This window comes from Fukomys damarensis, unplaced genomic scaffold (assembly GCF_012274545.1).
Source record: "Fukomys damarensis isolate Sample0158 unplaced genomic scaffold, DMR_v1.0_HiC HiC_scaffold_5, whole genome shotgun sequence".
NCBI lineage: Eukaryota > Metazoa > Chordata > Mammalia > Rodentia > Bathyergidae > Fukomys > Fukomys damarensis.
The window spans coordinates 32841395-32850622 of record NW_022900917.1 but is presented as its reverse complement, the minus strand read 5'-3'; the positions used below and the strand labels follow the sequence as shown (position 1 = coordinate 32850622).

The following is a 9228-nucleotide window of genomic DNA, read 5'->3' as shown; positions in this document are numbered from 1 at the left end:
AAAAAAAAAAACAAAGAAAAGAATAATATCTAGAAAACAGCAAAGTTCTGTTGCTGTTGTGGTACCTGGCACCATTTTTTTTAATTAGCATCTTAATCATCATCTGGAAAGAGAATATTCTAGAGTAATATTATTAAATCTAGCTCTGATAAAGCATGGTCACTACTATGTATCCTAAAGCAGGTGTAAGATATTTTACATTCACAGAGGTATGATACAGTACCGTTCTACATCAATAATACTAGAATCAGTTTTGGTTTGAAATTTGCTTTGTCTGCAAATAAGATTGCTACCCCTGCTTTTTTCTGGGCTGCTGTCACATGGAGAATTGTTTTTGATTCTTTCACTTTCAGTCTATGGGCTTCTTTTTTCACTAGGTGTGTTTCTTGTATACAACATATTATTTGATTTTGCTTCTTATTCCATTTTGCCAGTCTATTTCTCTTGATTGGTAAATTGAGGCCATTTACAGTGATGGTTATAACTGATATGTACTGACTTATTATTGACATGTTATTGGCCTTTTGTTGACTCTTTACTTTTTCACCTTCTGCTTTTAGTTCCTTGCCTTGCCTATTTGATTTGCTCTGTTAGGCCTCATGGGGTTGTTGCCTTCATTGTCTTTTTCTAAGATCTTGTTTAGAATTGCTTGTAGTACTGGTTTGGTATTCATGTAGTTTCTCAGGTGTTCTTTGTCATGGAAGTGCCTTATTTCCCCATCCATTTTGCAAGAGTTTTTCAGGTTACATCAGTCTAGGTTGGAGGTTGTTCTCTTTTAGTATTTGAAATATCTCACTCCAGGCTCTCCTTGCTCTAAGGGTTTGTGTTGAAAAGTCTGCTGTGATTCTGATGGGCTTTCCTTTGCATGTGATTTGTTTCTTTTCTCTTATGGCTTGTAGTGTCTTATTCCTTTGTTGGATTTCTGGAATCTTGATTATTATATGTCTAGGTGTAGTTTTTTTTTATTGTGGCTAGTTGGGGTCCTATATGCCTCAGTTGTCTGAATGTCAAATTCTTCCCCTCTGTTTGGGAAGTTTTCTGTCATTAATTCTGAAAACAGCTTTTTTAAGTCATTTGTGTTTTCTCCTGCTACTTCATGGATTCCTATCAGTCTTATGTTATTCTTCTTTGCATCATCTAGCAGTTGTTGGATCAATTTCTCATGGTCCCCTACTGTTTTTAAGAGACCTCTCTTTTCATGGTCACTGACTGCAAGCTTATCTTCTATATCTGAGAGTCTATCTTCTCATTATTTTATTCTGTTGCGTACACTTTCAATAGAGTGTTTAATCTCCTGGATATCTGTTTGAATCTGTTTTATGGATTCCATTTCTTTCCTATGTTGGGCATTTATTTTTTCCATTTCTTTGTTATGCTGGGCCTTGATGGCTTCTATCATGGTCCTGAGCTCATCTATTTTTTGTCAGTTTCTACTCTAGAGTCTCAAATCATGACTTCCATTTTGCTCACTATCTCTATGGTTAGGGAAATTATTTCTGTTTTGAATTTTTCTAGAGCCTGATTGATCTCTTTTGTTACTTCCTGTGATTTGAGTTCAGGGTGTCCTGGTGGTTCACTATTGGCCTTTTCATCCTCATTTGCCCTACTGTTTGCCATTGGTAAACTGGAAGTCTGTCTTTGTGTCTTCCTTAAGTGTTTTCTCATTTTTATTTTTGGTGTTTGGCTGTCCTTGGTTTAATCTCTGGGTTATCACCCAAATTTCACTGATATAGTTGCACCCCAGCTTCTGTGTCTCTAACGACCCACAGACATTCTCATCTTCATAACATCAGAGAAAGCAGCTCATCAAATCAAACACTATCCTTTATTCCAACTGATACAATCAGCAACACATTAAGATCAAGCACAACTTGGAAACTGACCACATGTGGCAGTCACTAGTCTATCACCCTTAAACCATTTGAATTAAATTGAAATCAAGAAGCAGTCCAGAACATGTCTGCAGTGAACAAACTTTTCAATATAGTATATTTACCATTTAATGGCTCAGAAAGAGCTAGGAAGCAAGACCCCTGATCCCAGTTAGCTGATTGCTGAGCCCCATGACACAGATTGACCTCTGGCTGCATAGCCCAGATTGAGTTCCCCAACCTTCTGAATGTTGAACTCCACACCTTTCTACTACAGGTTTCCCACACCCTTTCTTTAAAGATGTTCAAAGTTGGGAACTCAGAAAAATACCCTTTATGACCACCTCTGCCTCTGCAGAGTGGGTCCAAAGACTGGCACAATCAGAAGGTCTGAGAGTGCAGTAGGGGGGAAGTAAGGGGAGTTATGGGGGTTCAGGGGTGCCCATGCAGCTACATTCCTGGTGCTGGAGTGATGGTGGCTCAGGGTGGGAGAAGGCGTGGCTCTCCTTCCCCTGGTGGATCAGGGCCCAGGCTCTTTTTTTCTTTTTTTTTTTTTTTTTTTTTTTTTTTTGCTCCCGGACATTGAACTCAGGTCCTTGCATTTGCAAGGCAGGCCACCGAACCACTGAGCTAAATCCCTGGCCCTATAATGGTACAGTTTGTAATAGCTAAAACTTGGAAACAGCCCATTTGCCCATCAGTTGGAGACTGGATAAAGAAGATGTGGTTTGTCTATAAAATGGAATACTACTCAGCCATAAAGAATGAGAAATTAGAGTCATTCCTAGGAAAATGGATGCATATTGAGGTCATACTCTTAAGAGAAATAAATAAGTCACACATATGTAAATACCAAATAGTTTCTCTGGTGTGAAAAACTATAATTGTACATAAGATCATAATGATATAATTGACAGTGTGAAATAAGAAGAAAAAGACTAAAGGTGTAGGCAAAGTGGGAAGGGTAGGGGTAAGTAAATAAGGAAAAAGAAAAAAATCTGAGAAAATGGAAATAAAGTTTTTGTAAATAGGGAAGGGAGGAGGGGATGATAGGAGGGCAGGGGTATGGAGAAAAAATGAGAATCAAGACCTGTCATGTAAATGTACAAGATCTGAATGTAATTGTACTGTATCCCTAAAAAGTACCAATAAACTCAATAAGAAAAAAAAATAAATACAATAAAACACTTGGACCCTCAATTTTCTCACCAATAAACAAAAATGGTCCCAGGGAAATTTTGTAGACAAATAAACAAATAAATAAATAAATGCTGAATAAATGTAAAAACTGTTTGGAAAACACACAGAGAAAAAAGTCCCTATTAGTGAAGAGTTCATTAATGTGGTATATGCATCACACATTACTCAACTTTTGGTGTGCCTTGCTTTGTGTTTTAATAGTCTTCTTAGACTTTCTAGACATTGTGACTCATTCATTTTTTCACTTCTCTGATCTTTGCTAAATCATTATTGTTATTGTTTGGATTGGGGACATCTCCCAAAGGTTCATAGACTAAAAGTTTTGTTCTCAGCTGTGTTACTATTAGAGTGGGGGTCAAAACTTCAGGAGGCATGGCCTGGTTGGAAAAACTCAGCCAAGGGTGTGCCCTAGAAGGGTACACTGGGGACCCTAGCCCTTAAACTAAAGTCTCTGAAACAGTGAGCCTCAATTGACTTAATCCCCAGGTACCTCTGTCTCTCATTATTAATTTTGAAAGAGGATCTTGCTAAACTGATGCTACCCAGGCTGAGCTTAAACGTGTCATCCTCCTGCCCCCAGTTCCCAAGATTGCAAGTGTTCCTTGAAGTTGATTTTCTAAAGAATTTTATCCCAATGATGGAAAGCTGACTCTCATACTTATAATATTAGTTGAAATGATTAGATATATGAATAGATCTTGTCTACCTAGACCAAATTTAGTCTTCACTGTTTTTCTTCTTTTGATCATTTCTTTGCATTCCCAAACTTCTAGATCAGGTAAAGTTCCTTTATTGTATGTTCTCATAATTTCTTGTTCAATTTTATAATTGTCAATGGATGTCTGCCTTTCCCTCCAGATTTTAAGTTCAATGAGATGAACATAATATGCCTTATTTTTCATTGTATCACCAATGACTACTATGTAGCAAGATAAGTATTTAAATAACCATGAATGACTGAATTTTTGCTAAAATCCATCTTTTATAATAACCTTGTTTTTGACCACCCAGAACTACATTTTGCTCCTGAAAATCTTACTTAGTGTTACTGCACTATTTAAGATAAAACTCTCAGTATCCTTGAATCCATTATTTGTGAATACCTAAAGGCAACATACGTTTTTTTTTTCCATGTGACTTTCATAATATTAGAAAATATATAAATATAGGATAAAAAATTTCTAAAAATTGCCTCATTGTTGTGTTGTAAAGATGAATCACATTTTGTCCAACCAGCTACAAATTTGATTTAATATCTAGAACCTAAATATCCTGAAAAACAGTACAAGACTTAAACATCAAAGAAAATAAATAAAATTCAGTCTTATTTGCTAGAGCAGAAAAGACAAAAAAATTTCAGAAAGATACTTAAGGTTTCAGTGTGTTCTGATTATACTCAAGTTAAGCAAACTGACTTTGAATATACTTTATTTATTTCCCAAGTTTCTTGCTTTTACAAGAAAAAAAAACACATAGTTTTACATACAAATGTACCTCAATTTATGATGAGGTTGTCCAGATAAAGCCACCATAAATAATGTAAGTCAAAGCTATACTTAATTCACCTACATTTCCAAACATCACAAAAATGGTAAAGTATAAATCAGTTTTCTACCCTTGTGATCACATGGCTGACTGGTAGCTGCAGTTTGCTATGCATATCATTTGCCAAGAAAGATAAAAATTCAAAGTATGGTTCCTATTTTATCTAAATAGATTTCACACAATCATAAAGTTGAAAAATTGTAATTTAAACTATGTGCAAATAGGGAGCTTATACAGGTGTTGGAAATGCTGAGAGGTAAGCAGTAATTATAGGCAGATGCAAAGATCAGTAACATCAGGAAGCCACAAATACTCCCATGCTGGAGAAAACAGACTAAAGGGCAGGTTATTTGATGAATGCTGGAATCAGGCAGGAGACTCAGCCACCAACAAAATAACCACCTAATGCAGGCATAAAGAAGAGACATACCCTTTCTCTTTTGTCCTGTCCTCAATCTGAAGAGTACAGATGGCAGCAGTCAGCTTCCCTGTGACACAGAGAAGAGAAAGTCAAGGAACCAGCACAAGGGCAAATAGGCCCAGTGATCTACTTACCCATATATTTTCCTGGGTCACTGAAGCAAATTACTGACCATCTGAAAGCTGATTCTCACTGGAAACCAACACATTAACATTCTGACTTAAAATGTTTTGTTGCTAAGAAACCCTTTCTAAAGCTGCTGTTCTTAAATTCTATTATTTTATTTTCATTCCATATTTAAAGTTTCTCTTTCAAAGTGTAACACTAACCTGTGCATTATTGTAAATGACATGTCATTTAAAAATCAATTCAGTGTGAAGGATTACACATAATAATAGGTAAGAGCAAAGGAATTTGCATGGCTTGCCATTTTGCTGCTTCAAAGTGGGAAGTGTGAACAAGGAAGAGAGGACAAATGACCAAAGTGTTGACCCTGAGACCCGGAGTGCTGGTTCTCACGAGGCACAGCTGTCCCTGAGGCAATATGCTGGAGCCAAGTCTCTCAACCCACACACAACCCCCTAATTCCTTCTTTGTTCTTGTTCTCAGTTTATACTCCCCTTTAGTCATAAACAGATGTTGTTTTATCTAGATGTTCTGTCTTTAGTTTGAACAGTGTGTATCTGCTTGGAGCCTCTTGTGACTGATGTTTATCTTACTCATGCCTCTTTGTGACTGTTGTTAATCACCAAACCACTGTGATCATGCTTGTGTGTGCAGCCTTGAAACTGCTATAAAGACCCTGGGTGAAAATTAAACTTTGCCATTAGCCATCAGCTTTTGGTCATTTGTTGTGTCCACAGTCATCTCCCAGAGCACCCTCCTCTAAAAAGAGACCCCAACATGAACAAAGCAAAGATCTAAGGGAAGAATAAACAAAAGGGATTCATAATAACACTCAAATGGTTAGAATGCTGCTAAATTTTCTGACAGTTCCTGACACTCAATAATAATCATTTTAGAAAACAAACACTTTTTTTGAAGCATTCTTAGTTACTTTTGTCAAAAAGTTCTTAAAGCAATTTAAATTACTCCATTATTCAGAAAGCATATCTTGGAGTATACAACATGCATAATACTGCTCAGCTCATATTAAATAGTCATTTTGATTGGCTAGTTTAATCACTCCACTGAAAAGGCCTGATTGCTCATGGCTGTATTTCTTTGGCCCATGACCTCTTGAGCAAACTAACTGCCAAGTACAGCCCTCATTGTTTGGATGGAGTATTCTCCACCTTTGTTAAGTCACAGTATGGAGAATAATTTCTAAAGGTCATGTGAGGTAGAGAGTGGAGTTTCAGGCCCTGGTCCTTCCCCATTAGAGCTGATACTTTTGGATCTCAAGTGCTGTTTTCTTTTCAAAACATTGAGAGATTTTTTGCCATTAAAGCCAACAGGAAGCTGGCTGGAACATGACTAGTCCTAACTCCACAAAGGCAAACTCAGCCTCAAGAGGCAGGTGAAATTCAGAGTGCTAAACCACTAATGCACGGCAAGGATCCTGGGCAATTTTCACATGATTAAGAATGCCCTAAAAAGATTGGAGAGATTATGTCCTTACTTCCTCCACCACCCCTGTGGTTTTAAAGGCTTTAGATCTTCTCTGCTTTTCCTACTTTAAACAAGTAAATTAAGGAGTACAATTGTGGCTGCTAAACAGCTACTACGTATCTTCCCAGGCAGGCAGAGTTGAGGAGAAATAACCTCATTAATTCAGTACATGTCTAGACATTACCTGTTTCTAACTCAGCAAACCAAGATGTAATATTTGCCTCCATAGGCATATTTAACCCTACTTCCTTCAGAAACTGATAATTAGATGAGGTCAGAAACAAATCAAAAATTTTTGAAAATATACAATAATGCCACAATAATTTAATTTAATTATATAATTTACTTTTTTAAAGGTAGTCACACTTTAATTTTTTAATGAGTTTGAGGTTCACAGTATTGGGAACAATGTTTAATATTTGGAAGAAACACAAATGCAAAAAATATTAAATATACAGCACACTTCTCAAGTATATCAATATTTGACTCAAAATAACAAGATATAAACATAAAAATACCAATTCCATACTTTTAAATAGAAACAATGAGAAATAGACACTAAGGGGTGGGGAAGTAGGCAAGTATAATGAAATGACCACCTAAAACAAGTTTAAATATATCAGTCAATAGATGAAATAGAAAACAGATTTGAAAGGAAGAGTGAAGTGTTTTATCTTAGAAGTTACTATAGATTTGAGCTACTTTGGTTTCAGAATAATCAGCAAAAAATTCAATGAAACTACTCCTATTTTCCTAATTTGGAACAAAAGATAAAATATGCATTAACTTCATGGTTGCTGTTTAATATCTTAATTATGATAGCAGGCCACATTAAATTGCTTGAAACTAAGTAGTTTCAAGAAAGTTGAAAAGCAATATAAAATTGAGAAAATTTCAAATCTCATACTTTTTTATTTAAAAGTCTACATGAAATGTCACTGACCAGCCATACCTTGCCCTAACTTCTCAATTAGAAATGTGTCACATTGCATTGTCATACATTTTTCCTATTGTAAGTCTAATTTCTTTTTTAAGTCTAATTTCTCTTGATCTCACTGTGTGTAATTTATACGTACCTGTGTAACTTTCTTTTTCTTTTGGTTTTTTGAGATAGGATCTCACTCTGTAGTTTCAACTGACCTGGAACTCATTATGTATCCCAGGCTGGTCTCAAACTCACAGTGATCCTCCTGCCTCAGCTTCCCAAGTGCTGGGATTACAGGCATGAGCCACCATCCCGGCTCTTTGTACAGTATAACCTTTAAATAAAGTATTATGGTGATTCTATTTGCTATGGTTTGAATGCTTTTACTCCAAAATTCAAGTGTTTTCAAGGTGGTGGTATTAAAAAGTGAGGCTTTAAAAACATGATTAAGCCATGTGTTAGTCAGTTTTCCAGGATTGCAACAAAGCAACTGAGATAATTAACTTACAAAGAGGAAATATTCATTTGGCTCATGATTTCAGCACTTCCAATCCAGAATTTCTTGAATCCATTGCTTTTAGACCTGTGTCGAGGCAGAATATGATGTACGGAGCTTGCAAAGAGCAAAGCCACTTATCTCTTGGTAGCCAGGAAGCAAATAATGAGAAGAGAGTAGCATGACACATATGCAAACATGAAAAAAATCCAAAAATCACTGTATAGAGTGAAAGAAATCAGATATCGGAGAATATATGTTGTATTTTTTTTTTCTTTTCATATAACATTCTAGAAAAACTAAATTGAGTAAAAAAAATAGATCAGTGTTTGTCTTGGGTCACAGGTGAAGGGAAAGAAAGATTGCAAAGGACCATAAAATCTTTTGGCATTCTGAAAATGTTCTGTATCACAATTGCAGTAATGATTTTACATGTACCTACTTTTGAAAAACTCATCAGATTGTAAACTTTACATGGATTTATTTTACATAAATTATGTTTTAATAAAAGTGGCTTTTTAAAAACTCAATTTAAAAAGAGGCTTAAATTAATGTAATTAACTTAAGATCTCTCAAAAACATTCTAGATTTTCAACTCAATCAGAATTATCTTTCCTCATAAGGAAGATAACACAGATGAATACTGATCATTCAACAACTACTTACATAAAAGCTTCACTAAGGAAAAGTTACTAAGCTGGACTAAAGAACAAAGGCAGCAGCCACCTCTAGCAGCAGCAAATCTTAACTAACTGGCAGCAAAGCATCTCTCAAGGACTCCAGCAGCACCTGATACAGCTCCTTCATCCCTGAGTTTGGAAGCTGAGCCTCTCCACACAACAGATGAATGGAAAAAGAAAATGTGTTCATACACAATGGAACACTACTCTGGCATAAAGGATGAAAGAATGGAATTAACATGAGAAAAGGAAAAATGGAAACAAAGTCTTTGTAAATAGAGGGGGGTGGAGAAGTTGAAGGGAGGGCAGTGAATGGGGGAAAAATAAGAACTAAGATACAATTGTAATGATACAAATTTCCAATGATGAATGCCATTATATTATATACCTAAAATGTACCTGTGAAATTAACTTTAAAAATCAAGGATAAAGGTGAATCACTTGTAGGAAGATGGATCCACCTTGAGACTATAAAGTTA

General features: G+C 35.8%; 1 long non-coding RNA gene across 1 annotated transcript in view; it reads right to left on the bottom strand.

Annotated features, from left to right (window-relative positions):
• LOC117284443 overlaps positions 1-5241 on the bottom strand; it is a 14458-nt gene extending 9217 nt beyond the window's left edge. The window contains exons 1-2 of the long non-coding RNA XR_004515526.1: positions 5172-5241; positions 5047-5104 (exon numbers count right to left, since the gene is read on the bottom strand). This is a non-coding gene — a long non-coding RNA (uncharacterized LOC117284443). The remainder of the gene's footprint in view (positions 1-5046; positions 5105-5171) is intronic.
• Positions 5242-9228: the final 3987 nt, after the last annotated feature.